Source organism: Triticum aestivum, chromosome 7A (assembly GCF_018294505.1).
Source record: "Triticum aestivum cultivar Chinese Spring chromosome 7A, IWGSC CS RefSeq v2.1, whole genome shotgun sequence".
Classification (NCBI taxonomy): domain Eukaryota; kingdom Viridiplantae; phylum Streptophyta; class Magnoliopsida; order Poales; family Poaceae; genus Triticum; species Triticum aestivum.
The window spans coordinates 700719042-700745341 of record NC_057812.1 but is presented as its reverse complement, the minus strand read 5'-3'; positions in this window follow the sequence as shown (position 1 = coordinate 700745341).

Sequence of the window (26300 nt, the reverse complement as noted above, 5' to 3'; positions counted from 1 at the left end):
ATTGTTGTATCATCGTATTCAGGGAATCCATGGCCAGGATAGCTGTCGTCGTCCTCTTCTTCTTCATTGTCTTCCATCATAACCCCTCTTTCTCTGTGCTTGGTCCAAACATTATAGTGGGGCACCAAATCGGACTTAAATAGGTGGACGTGAATGGTTCTTGACTTAGAGTAATTTAGATCATTCTTACAGCCAGCACATGGACAAGGCATAAAACCATTCGCACGCTTCTTTGCCTCAGCCGCAAGCAGAAAAGTTTGCACGCCATTAATGAACTCGGGAGATCATCGGTCATCGTACATCCATTGTCGGCTCATCTTTATTATACAACACCGAAAAAGACCAAATTAATACAAGTTCATACATAAAGTTCATACAACACCTAAATGCAACAAAAAAATAACTCTCTGGCTAAAGAATTTAAATGCAACAACAAATGCGATCAAGATCGCAACTAAGGTAACAATTGATCCAACAACATAATGATACCAAGCCTCACTATGAACGGCATATTTTCTAATCTTTCTAATCTTCAAGCGCATTTTCTTCATCTTAATCTTGTGATCATCGACGACATCGGTAACATGCAACTCCAATTCCATCTTCTCCCCCTCAATTCTTTTTCAATTTTTCCTTCAAATCCTCGTTTTCTCTTTCAACTAAATTTAACCTCTCGACAATAGGGTCGGTTGGAATTTCCGGTTCAACTACCTCCTACATACAAATATCTATGTCAACTTGATGGGCATAATTTGTCATAAACACGAAATGCAACAAATAGTTTTAAAAGAGAATATACCACATCCGAATCATAACCCGGACGAGGGCCGACGGGGACGGATATCAAAACCATGGCACTATGTATAACAAACAACGTATGGGTAAGATAATTATACGAGTAACTATATATCCAAATCACACAAACATCAATTTTTTATATAAAGCATTCATGAACAAGAGGCTCACCACAAGGTGGTGCCGGCGACGGGACGTTTCGTGCGATCGACGGTGGTTACGACGGGGATTTAGAAGGCACTAAGTAAACCACACCTACATATGCAAACTAAGTGTTATTTTTGACCTCAAATTGCATATAAATCAAATACTAGCACATATATATAATTTCTCCCAAATTACTAAACTCAAAAATCAATCACTATATAAAGCATTGCAAGAGCTAATCTAGCAATGAGAGATGAAAGGACAAAGTTGCTAACCTTTGTGATCATTTGAATGGATGGGGGCCTTCAAATCTTGACAAATTTTGGGCAAAATGTGTGATGAGCTTGAGAGGAAGAGGGAAAGAACAAAGAGGAGAGGGGAAAGGGGAAGAACGGAGCGAGCTCGGGTGGACGAAGGGTGTATGTAGAACGACATTTAGTACCGGTTCGTGATACGACCCGATACTAAAGGTGCTGGAGGGGCCCCGGACTGACAACATCCTGGCACCACTCACTTTAGTAACAGTTTGTGGCACGAACCGGTGCTAAAGGTTTGCCACGAACCGGTACTAATGATGTCCGCCCGCCTAGCCGTTGGAACCGGCACTAATGTGCTTCACATTTGACCCTTTTTCTACTAGTGATTGATCTCTTTGTTATAGACAAACATGCACCAGTACACATAACACAGCAACACCATAGGAAGTTCCCGGACTTTTAGTGTATTTTCAGAGATAGGATGTATATGACCTTGTTAAATCAGCACACCATTCCATATGCTTGCTAGCAGGTATTGGTTCCTAAGTGAGAACATGCATTCCATTCAAGAAGGTGTTTGCCTAACAACCCTAACTTGATCTCAACTATTTCTGTTGGATCGTTTACCTATTGTACAAATATCTTTCTGTCATCAGGTTCATAAGCTGAATAGAACGTGATACGACATGATCCTGGAGTACAAGAGATACAAACTTAGGCTAGTCTTGATTTTAGCCTATTGTTGTGATAATTCTACAGAGTTTTTATTTCTAAGAAAAGCTTGTGAAGAGGAGATAGAAGGACGATATGATAAGAACAAATGTTACTAAGCTGTTAACTAAAATCTGGTGCTAAGATATCTTAGTATGAAGGTTGCTATACTTACATCAACCCTTCATTTAAATATAATTTAATCATGAGTTGTGCAGTCAACCATATATGCCAGTACAGAACAAGTAACATGTGTATAGCTTGTTTGATTTCATTAGTATTTCTCCTACAAATTCTCACTGTGTCCATCTTAATCTATCATGTTCTTGTATAATTATCCATCTTAATCTATCATGTTCTTGTATAATTTCTCTGAAGCTGCGATTTGTTTCTTTGTACAATGCACATGTTCTTGTTAAACACATGTGTACAAGCTGAAGGTACAATTTTTTGTCTACAATTCGATTCTGATGGGCAATACTTAGAGCAGAGCATATATATACACATATGTATTATTTTGATGGTGTTCTTTGTAAACCAACATTGTTGATCTAATATATGATGTCTTTCTTACTGTGTTGTATCTCCTGTATAGTAGCAACATTGACCTAATAATGTATGTAGCAACTGCTTCCAGAGTTGCAATGATATGTTTTCTCCATTTTAAAATCTGTTTGTGCAGGGTAATCACCGACGCACATGAAGTGTTGCGGTGGCTATAGTTTATACGTTGCTATACTTGCAACACCTATACACAATAGTTACCAACGCATGTATATTCGTTGTTGTAGACCCTTCCAACGCCACCAACGGCAACGCATACAAATCTGTTGGTGTAGAGCTTAGCAACGCCTATATGGGCATTTGGCAACGTATCGATGCGTTGCTGTAGGGGGGTTCTTGTTGTAGTGCCAACAGGCCTTCCCCAGGCGTTTTTGCCGCGCCGGCATCGAAAAAACGGCCCAGTCGCGCCCCCAGAAGCCCGTTTTTCGCCGGCTCGGGCCGAAACTGGTGCCGGCGGACCCAGGCCGAACCCGGCGCCCTGGGAGGCGCCTGGGGCGCCGGCACAAGCGGAAAGGGCGCGTGGGTCCGCCCTGTCGGCGAGGCGAGCACCTATTCCCGCCGTTTCTTCCCGCTTTTTCCCCACTTCCCTCCCGTACTCTTCCTTCCTCCTGCCAATCTCCCTCCCGCTCGCCTCCCAGCCGGCCGCCATGGCACCGAAGAAGTACGTCGCCCCCCGCGCGGCGGCAACCGTGACCACCTACGTCGCCTAGCCGAAGCAGAGGAAGCCGAGGGCGCCGCCGATCAAGCCTCCGGGCATGTCAAACGCCGAGTGGAGGGCGGAGGTTCAGCGACGGTTGAATTAGGACACCTAATTGGTGCTCAGGTTTTGATGTCAGTTGTCTTGTAGGGGTCCTAATCACTCCCCGGTTGCAGAATATATTCCACATTAGTCTTGTTTTAAGTCAAAATTTATATTTTAAACAAATATTCATTTGGTATTGTGAATGTTAATTTTCTAGATGAAAGTCCATATTTCAACCCTAAACTGTGACAAATGTGTAAGAATCAATCCTGAATTTGAAACCGTCTAAATTACAACCCTATTGTCAAAATCGGTCAAGTTTCAACCATGTCCTCTCCTCAAAGCGGTTTTTTCCAACTTGAAGTTGTTTGACCAGTTTACTACCTAGTCAGCGGCCAAATCAGCCAGTATTTACTGAATAAAGTATTTTTGCCTATATTTTTGAATTTGTTTAACAAAAAAGTTTGAAACTTCCCCAGATTGATCATCATGGTAGTGTTGATTTTACAGAACTGTTGCAAAATTTTCTGGAAACTTCCATTTATGGTCAAATTTCAACATAAAATAGGTTGAATATGTATTTTCCTTGTGTTTTTTTATTTGTTCAGTGAAACAGTTTGAAACTTTCGAGAATGATTAGCATGACGTTGTTCATTTTATAGAAACTTTTGAATGCTTTCTGGACACGTTCATTTTTTGCGCAAATTCTGACCAAAAAAAGGGCTGAAGGTGTATTTTTTTGTTCTTCTTGGCGAAAAGCTTTGAAACATTTACCAAATGGATCAGCATGGTTATTTTCATTCTACATAAAGTTTTCGTGGACATTTGATTCTTTGTTAAACTTTCACCAAAAAGGGGCTGACTATGTATTTTGCTAGTATTTTTCAATTTGTTTGGCGAAAATTTGGAAACATTACAAGAATGATTACCGTGATAGTGTTTATTTTTCAAAAAAAAAAAGAAGAAATCCAAACACTTCCATTTTTGCGACGTGGCAGCTGACTAGGAGGCTGAGGCCTTGTAGAATGGTGGGTGCTTATGCCAGTTGCTTAAGGAAAAAAGACTAGCATTGAGTCGCAAATAAACATGGTCTCGCAATGCGGAGGTGCTAGTCCGAGATGCTTCGGTTGCTTTAACATAGGCGTAGCGCCTAGCCTGGCACCCGTTCTCTCCAACGCTGGGATGCTACACGCGTTCTCTCAAATCTTTTTTAATAAAGCCACAATCACGACGAAAGAAAACTGCATGAATGACGAAAACTCAAAACGGTGCTTGAGCTCATCTGCTCCTGAAATCACAGCCGTAGAGCAAACTTGGGATGTGTGATCACTACTGTATTTGGTAGTGTATTTTGATTGTATTTTGATTTCCGGTGTCTAACATGTCAGAACATTGATACACTAGTAGAAAAAGGGCCTTCAGTCCCGGTTCATAAGGGCCTTTAGTTCCGGTTCTGGACCCGGGACTAAAGGGTCGGTACTAATGCCTCTCCCTTTAGTCCCGGTTCAATCCAGAACCGGGACTAAAGGGCGTGGCCACGTGGAGCTCCACCTTGAGTCCCGGTTGGTAACACCAACCGGGACTAAAAGAAATTTTATGATTTTTTTTAAAAAAAAATTTGTAATTTTTTTTGAATTTTTTTTATTTTCAAATTTCTGAATTATTTTAATCTCTAGTCTGTAATCACCACCCCTCATCACTTCTCAATTTATCCTCTAATCACCCCTCATCATTCCAAATCATCTAACTTTCCGAACGGTCACCCATCCTCCCACTCCCCAGCCTGAGCACGCTTAACTTCCGGGTTCTATTCTCCCTCGCTCCAAGTCTGCACTTGTTGTTTTCCTAACAATACTAAGATGTCAATCCTATTAACCTTCAGGAATTTTGCTTGAGCATGAAGTGACACATTTCATAGTTTTATTTTGAAACTATTGTTTTAAAAAACAATAATTATTTAGTAACACTAATATTTCTTGAATAATTAGTTTGACCATTGTTTGACCATATTTGACCAAAATTGAAATAACTGAAATAATTATTTAGTAACACTAATATTCTAGAATAATTAGTTTGACCATTGTTTGACCACAGTTTGCCCACTGTTTGAATTTTTTTGATTTTTTCACTCTAGATCATAAAAGCCCCATAACTTTTTTCTATTAGGTTTTTGAGGATTTTGAAAATGTTTAACGGGGTTCCAATTGTTAAATTCGGATGTAACTTTTCGAGTAGATGATTTTTCATATAAAAAACTTTTTCATCCGAGTTAGTATGCAAAAGTTATGCCCATTTTTACAAATTTCAGAGAGATTTTGCAAATAAAGTCAAAATTCACATTTGCAAATTTTTCCCAACAACTAGACCACATATCACATGGGAAACTTATTTTCTTTTATTTTTTAACATTTCCATCATTTTCTTTTATTTTTTTTAAAACTGAAAAGGCAATCCACAGGGGGGGTAGAGTTTGAAAATGGGACCTTTAGTACCGGTTCGTGGCACGAACCGGGACTAAAGGTCTCAACCCCATTAGTCCCGGTTCGTGCCTCAAACCGGGACTAAAGGTCTAATCTTTAGTCCCGGTTTGAGGCACGAACCGGGACCAATGATTGTGGGCCAGGAGCGAGGCCCATTGGTTCCGGTTCATCCCACCAACCGAAACCAAAAGGTCCAGATGAACCGGAACCAATGGCCCACGTGACCCGGCCGGCCCCCTGGGCTCACGAACCGGGACCAATGCTTCCATTGGTCCCGGTTCTGAACTGAACCAGAACTAATGGGCTGATCCGGCCTGGACCAAAGCCTTGTTTCTACTAGTGGATGAGCCCACTGGACTGAACATAGCAGTGACCTCAATGGTTCTGGCCGCATTTATTATGTAGTCAGACTTAATCACACCCTTCGTTGGCTCCTTTGCCAACACACTCTCGTTCGCTATGGACAAGGAGTTCTATAGGAGGGGCACTGCCGAGGCAGCCTGTAATGAATAAACAGCTAATCAGTTCGCTCAGGACTACATCAATATTTCTGGATTGATTGTCCTAATATTCCAACCATTGCTTGACACTCAGCCACACAAAGGGCTGAAAACCATAAGCAATTTTTTTGACGGGAAAAGGCATAAGCATTTTTTCACAACCATAGATGAGCGATAGCTGCTGTTGTATATTAAAGCATCGAATCAAATAAAATTCTAGCCATTTAGCCCCATAATTTTTTTCCAACTACAAAAGTGAATCAGCGTGAGAACGAGCAACAGTTCGTCACCTGTTCGTTCATTCTTGAGCTTCAGGATTCGCCCCAGTGGACTGCGCGGACTGCGTCGGCGTGTTCTTCCTTCGTCTGGCCTGGGCAGTTCTACTCCTCCGCTATGTTCGGATCCCCTCAGACCCGCGGCAGCACGGCAAGGGGCACTGGATCTGGATGCTGCAGATGGTCGCCAAACTCATATGAAGGTGAAACCTGGACTAGGAGCAACTCGAAAATTACGGTAGATCACCGCGGAAAAAAATCAACAAGAAACTATGTCGTTGGCCTCCATGGACTCACCGTCGATAGAATCAGCAGTCGTCGCAAATCGGTCTCCCAGCGAGCTACGAACAAAGCGTCAACGAGGAAGCCTCCACCAGAACCATCTACAGCCTTAATTTAATTTAGACGGCCGGTTTCTAATCTACTTCTCATAACGAAATGGTCCATAGCTCAGTTTGTAATAATCCACGTTCTGTCCCAGGCTCAGAACAGAACAGCGCCCGAGGCGGGCACCCATGCCATGTACGAACTGGGTCCATGCCGACCACTGTACACGACCGTATATCGCGTGTATTCCATTTTTTGGACAAACCAGGTCTGACGCATCTGCCACACTTTGCCCTATCCCAATCCACTCATCAACGACTAAGATATCAGGTGCATATGAGCTCGAGCACCGAATCGCCTCTTTCCATGAATGACCCCTTCTGGAAGGAGATATTTGTTACAGCCGGAGTTGACTAACTAACAAATTTCTTTTTGTAACAATCAGATGAATTTATTATTGATACATGGCACATGCAGTTACTCTCTTCTGCTACAGCATAATGACTTTTTTTTTATGTCGTCACTTCAGGGATCTAGATGAATGGAGAACTAGACATAAACGATTCTGATCCTAGCTAGTTTGATGTCCCTCTCGAAAGAGTTGGTCAGCTGCTCACGTGAAGAGGCTCTGCTGCATGCTCACATGGAGGCACTGTTTTTTTTTTTTTTGCCGATGGAGGCACTGGTGTGAAGCACCCCCGTGACTTGCATCGGAAGCAAACGTTTGCTCCCCCCCCCTCCCCCCTCCCCCCCTAAGCACCCGTGCAGTCCAATTTTAGGACAAAACCAGGTTTTTTTTTCTGGCACCTGTTTAAGCACCTACCATTGCACAGAGCCTGACTGAGCGGTACCTGATCAAACTACTCCAACTCAATAAAAACTGATTTGAAGAGAGGGCATGTTTGAAACTTGACCGGTTTTGATAGCCCAGGGTTGTAATTAACTTAGACAATTTCAAAGTTCAGTTTTGATTCTTAGACACTTGTGGGAGTTCAGAATTGAAATATGGACACTTGTCTTCTACAAACATCATCAAAATTTTACAAATACTGAAGGTTGATGTTTGTCTTAAAACAAAACTAATCCATAATGTTTTTTCCTTTTGCGAAAGGAAGAAAAAAAATACATATGGGCAAACACAAACCCACGCACGTAGTTACAACTCTCTTTCGTTTTACGATCCAACCTATGGTTGGATGGTTAGAGGGATAGTGGTATCCCCAGCCCACCAGTGTTCAAGTCTTGGTATTCGCATTATTACTGAATTTATTTTAGGATTTCCGGCGATGCATTTTCAGTGGGAGAAGATGTTCCCATCGACGACGAGGCACCTACGGTAATTTCATAAATTTCAAGATGACATGCCGGTTCAGTCTTTCGGAGATGCTCATAGAGGATAAGGTGTGCGTGTGTACATTCATAGGGGTGTGTATGTGCGTATGTACAAGCGCTTGCGTCTGTATTGATGTTAAAAAAAACTCTCTTTCGTTTTCTTTTGTTTTTTGCGGGGAACACGTACTTCCAACTTTTTTTTGAGGGAAACGTAGTTACAACTTACAACAGCTAGCAGAAGTTGTTTAGCTCAAACTCGATGCCGTACAGAAGGGATTATTTTTAGAGAAAGAGTCGGAGCCGAGTCCAAAAGGTTTTCTCGTATCGTGCCGCGCACTTATATAATCGATCGACGCGTCAACCTCTAGACCAAGCCAATCGACCCACTGGATCGACTAGACGACGACTGATTGTGCGCGCCCTATGTCGTGGGCGGATCTGCCGGCGGACTTTCTACGCGACATCTACGGTCGTCTCCACACCGCGTCCGACGTGGTCCGCTTCCACGCCATGTGCAGGCCATGGCGCACCGGGCTTGACCATAAAAAAATCCTCTTGCCATGGCTGGTCGCGCCCTCCGGCGCGGACGACTCCATGGAAGACCAGCGCTGCCGATGCGTCTTCTCCAAGACCAGCTACAGCGCGCCTGGCATCTGCGTCCAGGACAGGAGGGTCGCCCGCACCGACGGCACGGCGGCGTGGGTGCTCAGCGCCCACAAGGACCTCCGCCTCGTCAACCCTCTGACCGCCGACTCCCTGCCTTTCCCCGGCGAACGTCTGGACCACAAGTGGCTGGACCACAGACACCGCATCATCTCCGGCGACGGCACCATCCTTCTATACGACTTCACTCAGAGCCAGCCAGAGGAATGTTATCCGCCGCCCCACAGATTCCAGGCATCCTTCCGAGGCCACGACGAGGACGACGGCGAGTGGCGCCACGTATCATCAAATCTCGGCACTGACCGCTGCTGCGCGGCCGCGTATTACCACGGCTACATCATGTGCGTGGGCTTGGCTAAGTGCCACCTCCTCTGGCCGGACTGGCAATTAGTGTTTGATGACTTGTACATTGTAGAAAGAGAAAACACCACGGAACTGCGAGCGGTGCTACCGTCTGAGCCTGGAAAGGTACGCCGGTGCAGCTACCTCTTTGAATCGGGAGGCGAGCTGCTGCTTGCCAGCGTTCTTCAAGAGGACAGCGGCACCGACTTGTCGGTGTCACTGCATGTGCTCCGCTACTGCAATCGGGTGGTGGAGTGGCTGCCCATGCGCAGTGAACAATCCGACGATTGGGCAAGCGTGCTCAAGCTCGACGACGCTGTCTTGTTCTTGGGCTTTCCGGCAAGCTTCGCCGTGGATGGCGCGTTGTTCGGCGGGGAGGTGAGCGGTGGCACCGCCTACTTTGTCATCGACAACACGTCGGAGCAAGACGGACGTTCTGGTCCTCCGGAGACATGCAGCGTGTACAGGTACATCTTCATGGATGGCGCCACCACGCTGGTGGAGACTCTGCCGCCCGGGTGGCACGACGCGAGGTGTATGTGGTTCCTACCCAATCCCCAATTATCTCTCTTTCATACGCCGATCACTCAGGGCCAGCAGGGAGACCGAGTAACTAGCAACGATAGCACCACTCAGCCACAACAGCTGACGATCTACGTCGGCGACCTGTCCCTGAAGGTGGATGGCTCCAGGCTGCGAGACATGTTCAGCAAGCACGGGAAGGTGACCCGTGCAAGAGTCATGTACGACAATCGTGGGCGATCACGAGGGTTCGGGTTTGTGACAATGGCCACGCAGGAGGGATTCGACAACGCCATTGCCGCTCACAACACAGTCAAGTAACCACACTGCAGTAGCGTCATCAATTCAAGATGTATCTTGCATTATTTCAAATACTATTGCTTCATCGACTAATGCTACCAACAGTTGCGGAGCTAGCGAATTACCAAAGGCTGGGCACGTCGTAAGCTAAAGTATTTACTTTGGTCCATCACAAGTATCACATATTTGATAAACATTGTATACACTAGACATATTGTGATGCAACCATTGATGGTTTCAAACTCGCGCGAGCCGTTGGCGACGGGCCTAGGTGCCGAGGGCGACTCCGCCCCTGCCCCCGGCGATCTCGCCACGGCTGGTGCGTGGGTGCAGGTCTGGTGTGGACCGAGTGGTGCTCTGGGCCCCTCTCCATCGGTGCGCTCCTCGGAGACGGGGCGGTGGCCGTGTGGTGGTCGCTTCTGGGCTCTGGCGACGGACGAGTCCGATGAGGAGGACGGGACCTCTTCGCCGCGGCTGGCTGCTCCAATGGCGTGCGTGTCCCTCGGTGACTTCGTTCGGGCGGCGGCGGAGTCCGGTGTCGTTCGGGGTGACCGCCACCGTCATTTTGCGCCGGGGGGTTGTGGATCTCGTGCGTCTGTGGTGCTGGAGACCCCCGTCTACCTTGTCGGGGTGCCCGGGGGTGGCGCGCGTCTCCCCGCCGTCCCCTGCCCACGAGGCGGCCATGGCGGTGGCTGAGGAGTGGCCGCCGCTCCCTCTCGTCCCCTCATCGGCGGTGTTGGCGGCGGAGGCGGCGCGAGTGGCGGAAACGGCTGAGGCGCTAGGGCTGACGCCGAGGTGCGCGGCGCCGGACGTGGGCCTGCTCGCGCCCGTTGGGCCTGGGCTGGCCTCAAGCGACTCTGGGGCCCAATCGTCATCGGGGTTGGTTTCCGTTGGGGCTGCACGTGGCCAGGGGGTTGCTTCTGCTCATGGGCCAGGCTCGGCTGGGCCTGGTTCCCCGCGACCCATCACTAGGGTTTCCTGCCCGTCCCAGTGAAGTGCGGCGTTTCCGGCGCTTTGCCAGATCTCTCCTCCCCCTTCCCCCTCCCCCTCCACTCACCCGCTCCTTTGCTGCGGTGGCAGCCATAGGCGACCGGCGCACGGAGAAGAGGCAGATGGATCCTCCGATCCCCGATGAAGAGAGGCGGCGGGAGAAGGCGCTGCGGGAGCAGGCGAAGCGTGGCCAGCATGCCAGGGCGGCGGGACGTGAAGATGGGAGCGGTGGCTACGAGCAAGGTCAAGGTGGAGGCTACGGCCAGGGCTATGGGGGTAGCTATGGCCAGGGCTATGGCTCTGGATCCCACGGGCGCGAGGCGGATTGGGGTCCTCCTCCACCTTGGTGGGGTCAGCAGGAGCGTAAGAAGAAGCACAAGATTGGGTCGAAGTGGCGTGAACTGGAGCGCAAGCCGATGGAGCATCCCCTCTGTGGTGGTGGCCACGGGGACCCGCTGGCTAAGAAGCCGCGGGCGTTGGCTGCCCCGCTTGCTGTGGTGCTGACGGATGCGCCGCGTGGGTCGGCGGACGCACCCATCCCAGTCGAAGAAGAGGGAGGTGAATGCTTCAAGTGCGGACGTACAGGGCATTTCCAAGCGAAGTGTACCTTTCCCCCCCCCCCCTCTGCGTGATCTTTAAGCAGGAAGGGCACGCCTCGGCCTTTTGTCCGACGCGGGGTAAGCATCTTCACCTTCAGATCATGGGCAGCGCGATTCCGGGGGAAGGATTCTTCTGCTTGGACTTTGAAGATGAAGAGGAGACAGAGGGATATGATCTCCAGGCTGCTAATGGGGCCATTCTGTCGGCGGAGCCAGGGAGGCTGTCGCTGCGTGTGCTCAAGCAAGAGCTGAAGCACATGTTTGCGGGTGACTGGGATTGGCAGGTTTCTCAAGTGGGGGATGATGATTTTGCGGTTATCTTTCCTTCTGCGGATCTGTTGCACATGGCTAAGTCTAGTGGTAAAATGTTTCTTTCTATTAATGATATTACGGTGCGGGTCCGCGATTCTGTCCAGGAGACCATTGTGCCTCTCTCCATGCCGGAGGTGTGGCTCCGCCTCCACGGTATCCCCAAGAAACACCGGCGTGTTGATCGCCTGATGGAAGGAATGAAGATGTTAGGCAGGCCCATTGTGGTGGACGAGATCTCCCTCATCCGGATGGGACCGATGAGGATGAAGTTTGGATGCAAAGCTCCGGACAAGATGAATGGATACGTGCAAGTGTGGTTCAACCATGAGGGATTTGACATCAAGGTGGAGGTGGAAAGGCTCCCGAAACGCTCGGGTGAGGGATCTGTGGCGTCTGGCTCTGACAAGGCCCCTCCTCACTCTAGCGACAAGCAAGGCCAGCCGGGTCCGGGGGCCGGAGGTGTGCCTGGGCTGCCACAGGGTTCGACCGTGGCTCAGGGAGGGCCGGTCACCGTAGTTGGCAGCCACCAGCAAGATGTGGAGATGGCTTGCCGCGATGAGGAGAATGAGGACAGCATGCCGGACACGTCGTTGATACTGAGACTTGGGACAAGTTGGGGCTTACTTCCCTCGCGCTAGAGGAGGACAGAGAAGTGGTGGCGCCGGGCCCACTTGCGACGGCGGACACGGCTGGGAGCAGTCCGCCACCAGCGATTGCGTTGCTGGGGGCTTTTGACCAATCTGGCTTGCAGCCCAGGAAGTAATCGATCGATGCGTCAACCTCTAGACCAAGCCAATCGACCCACTGGATCGACTAGACGACGACTGATTGTGCGTGCCCTATGTCGTGGGCGGATCTGCCGGCGGACCTTCTATGCGACATCTACGGTCGTCTCCACACCGCGTCTGACGTGGTCCGCTTCCACGCCATGTGCAGGCCATGGCGCACCGGGCTTGACCATAAAAAAATCCTCTTGCCATGGCTGGTCGCGCCCTCCGGCGCGGACGACTCCATGGAAGACCAGCGCTGCCGCTGCGTCTTCTCCAAGACCAGCTACAGCGCGCCTGGCATCTGCGTCCGGGACAGGAGGGTCGCCTGCACCGACGGCACGGCGGCGTGGGTGCTCAGTTCCCACAAGGACCTCCGCCTCGTCAACCCTCTGACCGTCGACTCCCTGCCTTTCCCCGGCGAACGTCTGGACCACAAGTGGCTGGACCACAGACACCGCATCATCTCCGGCGACGGCACCGTCCTTCTATACGACTTCACTCCGAGCCAGCCAGTGGAATGTTATCCGCCGCCCCACAGATTCCAGGCATCCTTCAGAGGCCACGACGAGGACGACGGCGAGTGGCACCACGTATCATCAAATCTCGGCACTGACCGCTGCTGCGCGGCCGCGTATTACCACGGCTACATCGTGTGTGTGGGCTTGGCTAAGTGCCACCTCCTCTGGCCGGACTGGCAATTAGTGTTTGATGACCTGTACATTGTAGAAAGAGAAAACACCATGGAACTGCGAGCGGTGCTACCGTCTGAGCCTGGAAAGGTACGCCGGTGCAGCTACCTCTTTGAATCGGGAGGCGAGCTGCTGCTTGCCAGCGTTCTTCAAGAGGACAGCGGCACCGACTTGTCGGTGTCACTGCATGTGCTCCGCTACTGCAATCGGGTGGTGGAGTGGCTGCCCATGCGCAGTGAACAATCCGACGATTGGGCAAGCGTGCTCAAGCTCGACGACGCTGTCTTGTTCTTGGGATTTCCGGCAAGCTTCGCCGTGGATGCCGCGTTGTTCGGCGGGGAGGTGAGCGGTGGCACCACCTACTTTGTCATCGACAACACGTCGGAGCAGGACGGACGTTCTGGTCCTTCGGAGACATGCAGCGTGTACAGGTACAGCTTCATGGATGGCGCCACCACGCTGGTGGAGACTCTGCCGCCCGGGTGGCACGACGCGAGGTGTATGTGGTTCCTACCCAATCCCCAATTATCTCTCTTTCATACGCCGATCACTCATGGCCAGCAGGGAGACCCAGTGAGCAGCAACGATAGCACCACTCAGCCACAACAGCTGACGATCTACGTCGGCGACCTGTCCCTGAAGGTGGATGGCTCCAAGCTGCGAGACATGTTCAGCAAGCACGGGAAGGTGACCCGTGCAAGAGTCATGTACGACAATCGTGGGCGATCACGAGGGTTCAGGTTTGTGACAATGGCCACGCAGGAGGGATTCGACAACGCCATTGCCGCTCACAACACAGTCAAGTAACCACACTACAGTAGCGTCATCAATTCGAGACGTATCTTGCATTATTTCAAATACTATTGCTTCATCGACTAATGCTACCAACAGTTGCGGAGCTAGCGAATTACCAAAGGCTGGGCACGTCGTAAGCTAAAGTATTTACTTGGTCCATCACAAGTATCACATATTTGATAAACATTGTATACACTAGACATATTGTGATGCAACCATTGATGGTTTCAAACTCGCGCGAGCCGTTGGCGACGGGCCTAGGTGCCGAGGGCGACTCCGCCCCTGCCACCGGCGTTCTCACCGCGCCTGGTGCGTGGGTGCAGGTCCAGCGTGGACCGAGTGGTGCTCTGGGCCCCTCTCCGTCGGTGCGCTCCTCGGAGACGGGGCGGGGGCCGTGTGATGGTCGCTTCTGGGCTCTGGCGACGGACGAGTCCGACGAGGAGGACAGGACCTCTTCGCCGCGGCTAGCTGCTCCAACAGCGTGCGTGTCCCTCGGTGACTTCGTTCGGGCGGCGGAGGAGTCCGGTGTCGTTCGGGGTGACCGCCGCCGTCGTTTTGCGCCGGGGGGTTGTGGATCTCGTGCGTCGGCGGTGCGGTGCTGGAGACCCCCGTCTCCCTTGTCGGGGTGCCCGGGGGTGGCGCGCGTCTCCCCGCCATCCCCTGCCCACGAGGCGGCCATGGCGGTGGCTGAGGCGTGGCCGCCGCTCCCTCTCGTCCCCTCATCGGCGGCGTTGGCGGCGGAGGCGGCTCGGGTGGCAGAAACAGCTTAGGTGCTAGGGCTGACGCCGAGGTGCGCGGCGCCAGTCGTGGGCCTGCTCGCGCCGTTGGGCCTGGGCCGGCCTCAAGCGACTCTGGGGCCCAATCGTCATCGGGGTTGGTTTCTGTTGGGGCTGCAGGTGGCCAGGGGGTTGCTTCTGCTCATGGGCCAGGTTCGGCTGGGCCTGGTTCCCCGCGACCCCTCACTAGGGTTTCCTGCCCGTCCCAGTGAAGTGCGGCGTTTCCAGCGCTTTGCCAGATCTCTCCTCCCCCTTCCCCCTCCCCCTCCACTCACCCGCTCCTTTGCTGCGGTGGGAGCCATGGGCGACCGGCGCACGGAGAAGAGGCCGATGGATCCTCCGATCCCCGATGAAGAGAGGCGGCGGGAGAAGGCGCTGCGGGAGCAGGCGAAGCGTGGCTAGCGTGCCAGGGCAGCGGGACGTGAAGATGGGAGCGGTGGCTACGAGCAAGGTCAAGGTGGAGGCTACGGCCAGGGCTATGGGGGTAGCTATGGCCAGGGCTATGGCTCTGGATCCCATGGGCGCGAGGGGGATTGGGGTCCTCCTCCACCTTGGTGGGGTCAGCAGGAGCGTAAGAAGAAGCGCAAGATTGGGTCGAAGTGGCGTGAACTGGAGCGCAAGCCGATGGAGCATCCCCTCTGTGGTGGTGGCCACGGGGACCCGCTGGCTAAGAAGCCACGGGCGTTGGCTGCCCCGCTTGCTGTCGTGCTGACGGATGCGCCGCGTGGGTCGGCGGACGCACCCATCCCAGTCGAAGAAGAGGGAGGTAAATGCTTCAAGTGCGGACGTACAGGGAATTTCCAAGCCAAGTGTACCTTTTCCCCCTCTGCGTGATCTGTAAGCAGGAAGGGCACGCCTCGGCCTTTTGTCCGACGCGGGGTAAGCATCTTCACCTTCAGATCATGGGCAGCGCGATTCCGGGGGAAGGATTCTTCTGCTTGGACTTTGAAGATGAAGAGGAGACAGAGGGATATGATCTCCAGGCTCCTAATGGGGCCATTCTGTCGGCGGAGCCAGGGAGGCTGTCGCTGCGTGTGCTCAAGCAGGAGCTGAAGCACATGTTTGCGGGTGACTGGGATTGGCAGGTTTCTCAAGTGGGGGATGATGATTTTGCGGTTATCTTTCCTTCTGCGGATCTGTTGCACATGGCTAAGTCTAGTGGTAAACTGTTTCTTTCTATCAATGATATTACGGTGCGGGTCCGCGATTCTGTCCAGGAGACCATTGTGCCTCTCTCCATGCCGGAGGTGTGGCTCCGCCTCCACGGTATCCCCAAGAAACACCGGCGTGTTGATCGCCTGATGGAAGGAATGAAGATGTTAGGCAGGCCCGTTGTGGTGGACGAGCTCTCCCTCATCCGGATGGGACCGATGAGGATGAAGTTTGGATGCAAAGCTCCGGACAAGATGAATGGATACGTGCAAGTGTGGTTCAACCATGAGGGATTTGACATCAAGGTGGAGGTGGAAAGGCTCCCGAAACGCTCGGGTGAGGGATCTGTGGCGTCTGGCTCTGACAAGGCCCCTCCTCGCTCTAGCGACAAGCAAGGCCAGCCGGGTCCGGGGGCCGAAGGTGTGCCTGGGCTGCCACAGGGTTCGACCGTGGCTCAGGGAGGGCCAGTCACCGCAGTTGGCAGCCACCAGCAAGATGTGGAGATGGCTTGCCGCGATGAGGAGAATGAGGACAGCATGCCGGACACGTCGATTGATACTGAGACTTGGGACAAGTTGGGGCTTACTTCCCTTGCGCTAGAGGAGGACAGAGAAGTGGTGGCGCCGGGCGCACTTGCGACGGCGGACATGGCTGGGAGCAGTCCGCCACCAGCGATTGCGTTGCTGGGGGCTTTTGACCAATCTGGCTTGCAGGAGCGGGCTGGTGCTGGCCCCATGCTTTCGGGTGCCCCGGCATCCCCCAGTTTGCTGGGCTCTGACACGGGCGTGGTGCTCAACGAACCATCCACACACACCCTGCTGTCTAGCCGTCGCAGTGCGGGGGGCTCCGGGCGGGCTCCCAAGAAGACAGCGGGTCACAAGCCCTCAGCCAACACTGCGGTGCTCTCTCTTCCATCGCCAACTGCGCCAGCTTGCGTGGACCTTCAGGCGGCCCTGGGCTCTGTGGGCGTCTCGGCCAAGGCACGGCGCTCTCGAGCTTCTCCAGTGGCCCAGCGTGCGCCAAGTGCTCGGGCCAAGGCCCAGTTGGGTGAGCTTTCTTCCATGGAGAATGCGCAGCTTCGTCTTGCGGAGAAGAATCTCGAAACCTCAGGTAATCCCCCACCCTCCTTTACGATTCTGAATGCCTTTACGGACCCGGAACTTGTCTCGATCCTAGACGACAGCGGTTTTAAAGTAGGTGCGGAGAGCGGCGAGTTAGTTTTGTTGATTCGTGCTCGCGAAGATGCCCAAGCAGCTTTGGCCTCAGCTGCCGCGTTGGCTAAGGCCAGGGAGGCCTCTGCCAAGGCGCGGGTCGGCTCCGACCCTGATGGGTCTGCTGTGGTGGCGAGGGAGCACTGACGCCAGGGAGGTGGAGGCTATCCCCTCGACAAGCCGTGCCCCGGCTAAAAAACGCGTGGCAAAACCGGTGACATCCAGGGGGTGCGCCTTCGCAACCGTACTATTTAGATGCGCTACCTTTTTTGGAACATTCGGGGTTGCGGCCACGCTGGCCGTCGGACCCAGCTTAAAGAATACATTGCTAGGGAGCGCATTGACGTGGTTGCGCTCCAGGAAACGATTAAAGCTGATTTCACATATAGAGATTTGGCTGCCTACGATCCTCCATCGTTTTGTCTGGGGCTGGGTGCCGTCTGTAGGCCATTCTGGTGGTCTCCTTTTGGGATGTAACAGTGATGTATGCGATGTTGTAAGCTGGGATGTGGGCGCGTTCTTCATTTCTGTCATGATTAAACACAGGATCTCGCTTGCTACATGGGCCATTGTTTGCGTCTACGGCCCGGCTGACCACTCTAGGGCGGCGGATTTCTTGGGAGAAATCCAAAGCTTGGTTGGGTCTAAGCAAGGCGCCAACATCCCCATTGTCCTTGGGGGTGATTTTAACCTTATCCGTTCGGGAGCGGATAAGAATAACGCTAACATTGACTGGCCTAGAGTTAACTTGTTCAACAGTACGATTGCATCATGCGCCCTGCGGGAGATTGCTAGGACTGGTGCTAGATTCACGTGGACCAACAAGCAACTGTCGCCGGTGCGCAGTGTTCTGGACCGGGTGTTTGTGTCCTCCGACTGGGAAGTGTTATTCCCCATGTGTACGCTGGTTGCGGAAACGCGTATTGGGTCGGATCATGTGCCACTGGTCCTAGCCTCGGGGGAGGACCGGATCAAGCGCAGCCCCCGTTTCTTCTTTGAAACTGGGTGGTTTGAGATAGAGGGCTTCGGGCCCTTGCTCATGGCGCGCTGGGAGCGTGCCAGAGCGGCGGTCGGCTGCTCCAGGGGTCCTTTGGACACTTGGATCGCGGCGGCTGCGATCCTTCGGGGTTTCCTCCGTGGGTGGGGTGCAAACCACGGGAGCGAAGCGAAGCGCGCTCGGGAAGCTATTATTGTTGAAATCAAAGCCCTCGACGAACAAGCTGACTCTAGACCCTTCCTGGAAGCCGAATGGGCCCACCGTTATGCTCTTGAGAACCAGGTGCTCGCCATTCTTAGGGAGGAGGAGGAATATTGGCGCCGTTGGGGCGGCGTCAAGTGGGTTGCCAAGGGCGATGCGAATACGGGATATTTCCACGCCTATGCCAACGGTCGTAAACGGAAGTGCTCAATTTTGAGACTTCAATCTGATCAAGGGATTTTGGTTAGTCAGGCTGACATCGTGGCACATATCTATGACTTCTTTCTTAATCTGTTGGGAACAGATGAGGAAAAGCGCCTCCAGCTCTGGGCAGACTTCTGGGGGGGAAGAGGATCGCGTGTCTCAAGTCGAAAATGACCTCTTGGCTTTGACTTTCTCCACGGAGGAGATCGACGAAGCCGTGGGTGCAATGAAGATTGACACGACACCTGGTCCGAACGGCTGGCCGGTCGCGTTTTTCCGACGCTTCTGGCCGATGTTTAAAGACCTTTTCTGCGGGATTATCAATGGTTTTGCGCTAGGTACGATAGATGTTTCGTACCTTAACTATGGTGTGATTAGCCTTATTCCCAAAGTCAAAGGGGCCGACATATCAAGCAGTACCGCCCTATCACTCTCATTAACGTACCTTTCAAGATTTGTTCAAAGGCGTATGCGACCAGACTTGCTCCGGTCGCGCAGCGCGTTATAAACCGTAGTCAGTCTGGCTTTCTCAAACGCCGCAACATTCTCGAAGTGCCGATAGTGTTGCAGGAGACTATCCATGAGCTTAAACGCACCGGGCAACAGGCCGTGCTCCTAAAGCTCGACTTTGAGAAAGCATATGATCGTGTGAACTGGGAGTTCATCCGTGAGGTGTTGACTCGGAAGGGATTCGAGTCAGGCTTTGTCCACCGCATCATGCATTTGGTCTCGGGTGGCCAGACCGCGGTGTCGATCAACGGAGAGATTGGGAACTTCTTCCGCAACAAAAGAGGTCTCATGCAAGGGGATCCCTCCTCGCCCCTGATTTTCAACTTTGTTGCGGACGCCTTATCAGCCATGATCCATAAGGCTAAGGACGTCGGTCACATACGCGGAGTGGTCTCTCACCTCATTCCGGGTGGTCTCACCCACCTCCAATATGCGGACGACACCTTGCTGCTCTTTGAGCCTGACGATCATAGCGTAGCTTCGGTCAAACTTATTCTCCTCGCTTTCGAAATCATCTCTGGTCTTAAGATCAATTTCCTTGAGAGCGAGGTAATAGCCATTGGGATGGATCCTCCGCTCGCTTCTCGTGCAGCCAATTTACTTAATTGTAAGCTAGGGAGCTTTCCAATTAAGTATTTGGGCCTGCCTATCTCAGATAAACACATCTCCATTCTGGAATGGGAACCCTTGTATGGCAAGGTGGCAAATAGAGTTAGCCCCTGGCGTGGTCGTTTCCTCTCCTCGGCGGCCAGATTAATTCTAACTAACTCTAGCCTGTCTTCCCTTCCTCTGTTCACAATGGGCATGTTTTTGCTGGCTGATGGGGTTCATGCCAGGCTTGATACGCCCCGATCCAAGTTCTTTTGGGAAGGAACGGGGATCAAAAAGAAGTACCACCTAATCAAATGGGCCACGCTCTGTCGCCCTAAGAAATTTGGAGGTCTTGGGATTCTTAATTCGAAGCTAATGAATGTCGCCCTCTTAACCAAGTGGATTTGGAAACTCTCCCAAAACGAGCAAGGGCTCTGGGTGGATATTCTTCGCACCAAATACTTCCCAGATGGGAATTTCCTTACCTCCAAAGCTAAGGGATCAACTTTTTGGAATGGGATCCAGAAAGTTATGCCGGCATTCACCTTAGGAGCCAAGTTTTGTGTCAACAATGGGTCCTCAACACGGTTTTGGTTGGACCACTGGTTTGGCTCGGAACCCTTGTGGAAAAGCCATTCCTTAGCATATCGGCTTGCTACTAACGTAGATATCCTAGTGGCAGATGCGCTGCGTACCAATCCGCCTGCGGTCTCTTTCAAAAGACCCCTGCTTGATAACGAACGAGCCTGTTGGGACGGGCTTGTAGCTGATCTGGCGGGAGTGAACCTTCGTCCTGAGGCCGACTCGATCTCCTGGGCTCTCTCGCGCTCGGGGAAGTTTTCTGTCCAATCCTTGTACAACAAACTGACTGAGGGACCGACCCTGGACATAGCTAGGGGGCTATGGAAATCCGCCATTCCCTTAAAAATCAAAATCTTCGTGTGGCAGATGTTTCGCGATCGCCTCCCCTCCTCCAATAATACCGCTCGTAGGAATGGGCCCTCTGACGGCTCTTGCATGCTATGTGGCCAACATGAGGATGCCAACCACATATTTTTTAACTGTCACCTTGCTCGCTTCGCTTGGAGTGCGGTTAGGGAGGCGTTCGGGCAGACCTGGGATCCTCGCTCTACCTCGGACCTGCGCGCTTTACTAGCTGCTTTTAGGGGTGGTTTTGGCCGGGTCTTATGGCGCTGCGTGGGAGCCTTGCTGTGGTCCATTTGGACCACCCGCAATAAGATGACTATCGAGCACAAATTTCCTTCTCACCCGGCTGACATTATTTTCAAATGCCACTTATTTCTTCAGACATGGACGCCGTTGGGGAAACGGCGTGATGCGGATCGGATGTCGGAGGCGATGGAGCGGATTCGGACGATCCAGATTGATGCCCGCCACTAGCCTGCCGTAGGCTCTGTTCTTTTGGACCGGCACTTTGCTCTATGTTGCTTATCTCCTCTTGCAGGCTTCGGCCGGTAGCATGTATCGTACCTTGGCTACGGCTGTTTTATCTTTGTTGTTAAGTGTTGAACCTGTTGGATGCTGCCTTACGTGGGCTTTACTAATTTAAAGCCGGACGCCTCTGGCGTTTTCGTTCTAAAAAATACATTGTATACACTATGGACAATACACACTAATGGAGTAATGTTTGTATCTATACCTAATATCCTATCTATCAATCTGCCTGAACAAATATTAAGTACGGTTTTTTCTCTCTGTATGAAGAGTGATTATAAATAAAACAAGGGCGACGTCACGAAACCTCGTAGTTATTTTATAGCCCTTAATCGACACCACAACCCTGTGCAACAAACGATCGATCCACTATACCATACAAGCCCGATTTGATCTTAGATCGGCGGAAGCTTGACCAATCATGGTAATCGAGTCACCGTCGCTACTGGGAAATTCATTTGCCGAGTGTTAGCGTCTTTGGCGAGTGCATTTCGTCGGGTACTCGGCAAACATGTCTTTGCCAAGTGTAATCGAAAAGATACTTGGCAAACAAGTGTAACTCTGTAAACATGTTCTTTGTTGTGTGTCGTGGACAAAACACTCAGTAAAACAGTGGAACTTGGCAAAAAAGCGCTTTGTCGAGCGCTAGGCTCGGCAAAAGGGGGTCTCTCCCGAGTGCTACACTCGGCAAAAGAGGGTCAAGGTTGCATACGACCTTGGATGAAAATGTTCCAAAAAACTAAGTTTTTCATTTTGACGAGACGAATAATTTCCATGTCGAGCACTTTGTCATTTTAAGCCATGTTAATTACACTTTTTGCCATGCCCAAATATGGTCTCAAATGACTAGGGCAGTGGTCATATTTAGTGCATAGTTTATGAGAATGTGCCTAAACTGGGCACTTAGGTGCATCTCACCATTAAAAGTAATATTGGCAAACATAGTTTTCAATTTTTTATAAACAGTAATTTTCCATTTTCTAAGTTTAAAAATGGCTATTTTGTGAAGCAAGCAAGTAAAAAAAACACAATGCAAAATGGCACCAGCCCAATTTTGACAGTAAGTAAACCTTATTTTATGCATGATTCCCAAGTATCATGGATTTTTTAGACTTCTAGCTACTTTTGCACATTTAAATGACTATGTCGATTAAGTAATTCACAAAATTTCAACTGCCAGTGTGTAATAGCTCTGTCCTAAAAGTAATCCAAAAATATTTTTCGGTACACAAGTAGTCATTATATGGAAGAACCACTTCGATTGTTGAGAGATTCAACCCCTTGCCTTCAGTAGCCATGTCATCCATTTTGACCCTGTTTTTTCAAAAAGAAATAAAAAGTATAGAAGTTCCGAAAATGCAATCCTTTCGCATGGACTCCTTCTATGTGTACTAATAACGAGGAAAAGTACCAATTTTTAATATTACAATTTTGAAAAATAAAATCTCTGCACAAAATGGGCTATCTTGTATGAACATTCATGGCTTTCAAGTCAAATGACCAAGGTGATGGCCATATTCATTGCATAATTTATTATAATATTGAGAAATTACACATATTGGTGCATATTCCCATTAAAAAGATGTTGCCAAATAGATTTTCCAATTTGTTTGTACAAAAAATAATTTTCCATTTTCTAAGTGTCAAAATGGTTATTTTTGTGAAGCAAGTACAAAAAACAGTGTGCAAAATGATGCCACTCAAATTTTCATAGTAATTAGACCTTATTTCATGCACAATTCCCAAGTTTCATGGGTTTTTTAGATTTCTAGCTACTTTTGCACATTTAAATGACTTCAAGTTTTGTCCTAAAAATTATCAAAATTTGAACTGCAATTGTGTGACAGCTCTGTCCTAAAAATTATCAAAATATAGTTTTAGGTACACAAGTAGTCATTATATGGAAGAACCACTTCGAGCTTTGAGAGATTCAATCCCTTGCCATGAATATCCATGCCGGCCATTTTGACCCTATTTTGGCAAAAATGAAAGAAAAAGAATACAAGTTTTAAAAATGTAATTCTTTTGCATGGAGTCCTTTTATGCATACTAGTTGCGAGAAAATAACGAAACTTACAATATGATAAGTTTGGAAATAAACTATTTCACAAAACAGGCTATTGTGTATGAACATTCATCACTTTCAAGTCAAATGACCAAGGTGATGACCATATTCATTGCATTGTTTATTATAATATGCCCAAATTAAGCACATAGGTGCATATTGCCATTACAAACAATGTTTTTTTGTGGTAGTCATTACAAACAATGTTGTCAGATAAAGTTTCCAACTTTTCATTTTAAAAATCATTTTTATTTTCTAACTGTCAAAAATGGGTATTTTTTGTGAAGCAAATACAAAAGATAGGGTGCAAAATTGCATTGCTCCAATTTTCATATAAAATGGACCTTATATTATTCATAACTAGAGGGGTTACCAGTGCATTTGCATGGCTAGATATTATTTTGTAATTTCAACAACAGGAAATTATTTAGAAATTTATTTGTTCCAAAATTATCATTTAATACTAAGACTTTCTTATTTGCTTATGAGAGTAATCTAATTCATCGGAATGGTGTGTTAAAAAATGGCAACTTTTTTATAACGCCGCGTTGAAATCCAAAATGCGGATATGGTATATTACAAAAAAAAACTCTTTTATTTCATTCAAGCATATTATCAAAGAATTCTTTATTAATGAGATGAATGCAGTGAGAGTGCCTTGTTCGGTTACCTAGTTAGTACATATATACTGGATATAAATTATTGTTCCACTAAGTTTTGGAGCACTTATTATACAAGCAGGTTGTGTAATCGTTCCACCATTATATGTAGTGTGTGTATTCGTTTTCACCTTTTTTATAATTTTATTTTTAGTTTGATAGTATGTTTTCTTTCATTGTGTTTCATGAGTTATTGAATGTGCATTTGTTTTACCTAATTTCTCAAATCGACACTAATATGACTTGGATGCAAATTATCATGATGTTGAGTCCGTTGCACATGCCAATGGCAAGGTGGAGATGGATACGAATGTTCAGGAACATATCATCAAATTTAGCCTACCGAGAGAGGTTTTGAAGGTCGGGGTTGAAGATGCCCTTAGGTTACTGCCACGGAAAAGAGGAAGCGGAACTGGCCTGGCCATCTGAGCACCGTGAGTAGCCCGCACAGGTTTCCTCTTTTCAAGCGCCAGGTGGACCAGTGTACACGTCAGGTACACGCTTCTAGATGCTACTCCCTCCATTCCAAATTATCCGTAAAACATGTAGATATATCTGTTAGAGTTATATTGATGATGGCCTTTGGCCTTTTGTATTCTTACCTTTTGGCATCCTCATGTACATCATATATATGATGGCTTTGGCCTTCTTATAATACAAGTTGCTTTCCTAACATGGTATTAGAGCTCTAGGTCTTTTTTTGGCACGCGCAACTCGTGCTTCTTTCGATCCCATCTCGCGTCCGCCATTGCTCTCAGCGTCGCTGTGTTCTTCCCTACTGGCAGCCACTGCTCCTTAAGCGTGGCTGTTCCCTTCTTCTCCCCCACACCCGTGCCACGATCTACTCTGCTAGGCGGGAAGGACAGGCCCAATCCAATCGCCCACCCGTCTGCCCCGTGCCGATCTGGTGTGCGGCTGTCACCAGTCTGCTGCGGCCGCGTTGACTGGGTGCCGGCATCCAGTCCCGATCCGGCGCTTGATCTGGTGACGCACCGCTGCGTCTTCTAGCCGCTGGCTAGCCGCAGCCGTCCACCTGGTGCGCCGCCGCCGGTTGTCCGTCTTCTTGGCTCCCGCGCGATCTGGTCCAGTGCCAGCCGCTGTTCCGCTGAGTTCTGGCTCTGTGTTTTCCGCTGCTGCCTGTTGCTCCGGTGCCGGCTGCCGCTTGATTTCCGTCGTTCCGCACAAGAGAATCGATCCACCTTCCTGTCTGTCTGTCTGTGTACGGCGTGCTCCGGCCTCAATTGCTCTTCTTTGGGCTGCTGCATGCTGGTGTACGTGTGTGTATCCTACACGGCCTATATTGCTCTTTTGGGCTCCCGGTGGGCGGCGGGCTACTCTGCCAGTTGGCCTGCTTTGTTCAGCTACCTGGCTTGAGGCCCTATTGTTTTGTTGTTGTCCTTTTCAGAAAAAAAAGAGGAAAAAAAAGAAAAAAAAAGAGAAAGAGAGAGAAAAAAGAGGTGCAATGCTTTGGTCTGGTACACCTCTCCAGCGCTACCAGATGTCTTTCGACGGTACTCCATACATTGATCCCGTCTCGCACATGTGCCGTTCCTCGGTGCTTGGTGCTCGCCCGCTTGGGGGTGGTGGTTGTCGCTCTACTTCGACACCTTATGTGACATCCACCGGTGTTGCTGGTCGCTCTACATCGACTCCTTCGGCAGCTGCACCGCCTCCTTTAGCCACTTCTTTGCATGGAGTTGGTTGTTCTTCAGTGACTCTTCCCACGACTTCCACACCTGGTGATTGTCGCCCTACGTCGACTCGTCTCACGGCTTCCGTGTATGGCGGTGATCGCTCTACATCGACTCCCTCAGTGGTTTTCACATGTGGCTCTACGTCGACTCGTTACTCACAGTCGACTCTGCACGCGGCTTTCATGGGTGGAAACAACTGGTCATCATCGACAGGTGTTTCTACCTCGACCTCCTCTGTCGAGTCCCTGTCTGCGCATGAGATTGCATAACCGAAATGCCTTCTTGATGCTTGGGATTCTTCACCGATGGTTTCTGCAGGTTCTGTGACTAACTTTTCTGGCACTGAGAAACCACATTCTACTCATTCACGTACATCCCCATGGATTCTTGATACTGGTGCGTCTTTTAATATGACTTATGATTCTTCCACTTCAACCTCTGTTCGACCTGTCGAGTCTCCTGTTCGTGTCCTTACTGCTGATGGCACTCCCCTTCCTGTAGCTAGTCGGGGCACTCTTAGCACTTCTTCATTTCATGTTCCCTCTGTCGCTCATGTTCCTCGACTTACCATGCAGCTCATATCCGGTGGTCAGATTGTTGACTCTAGTTGTAGGGTCATTCTCGACTTTGATTCATGTTCTGTTCAGGATCGTCGCACGGGCGCTCTGCTTGG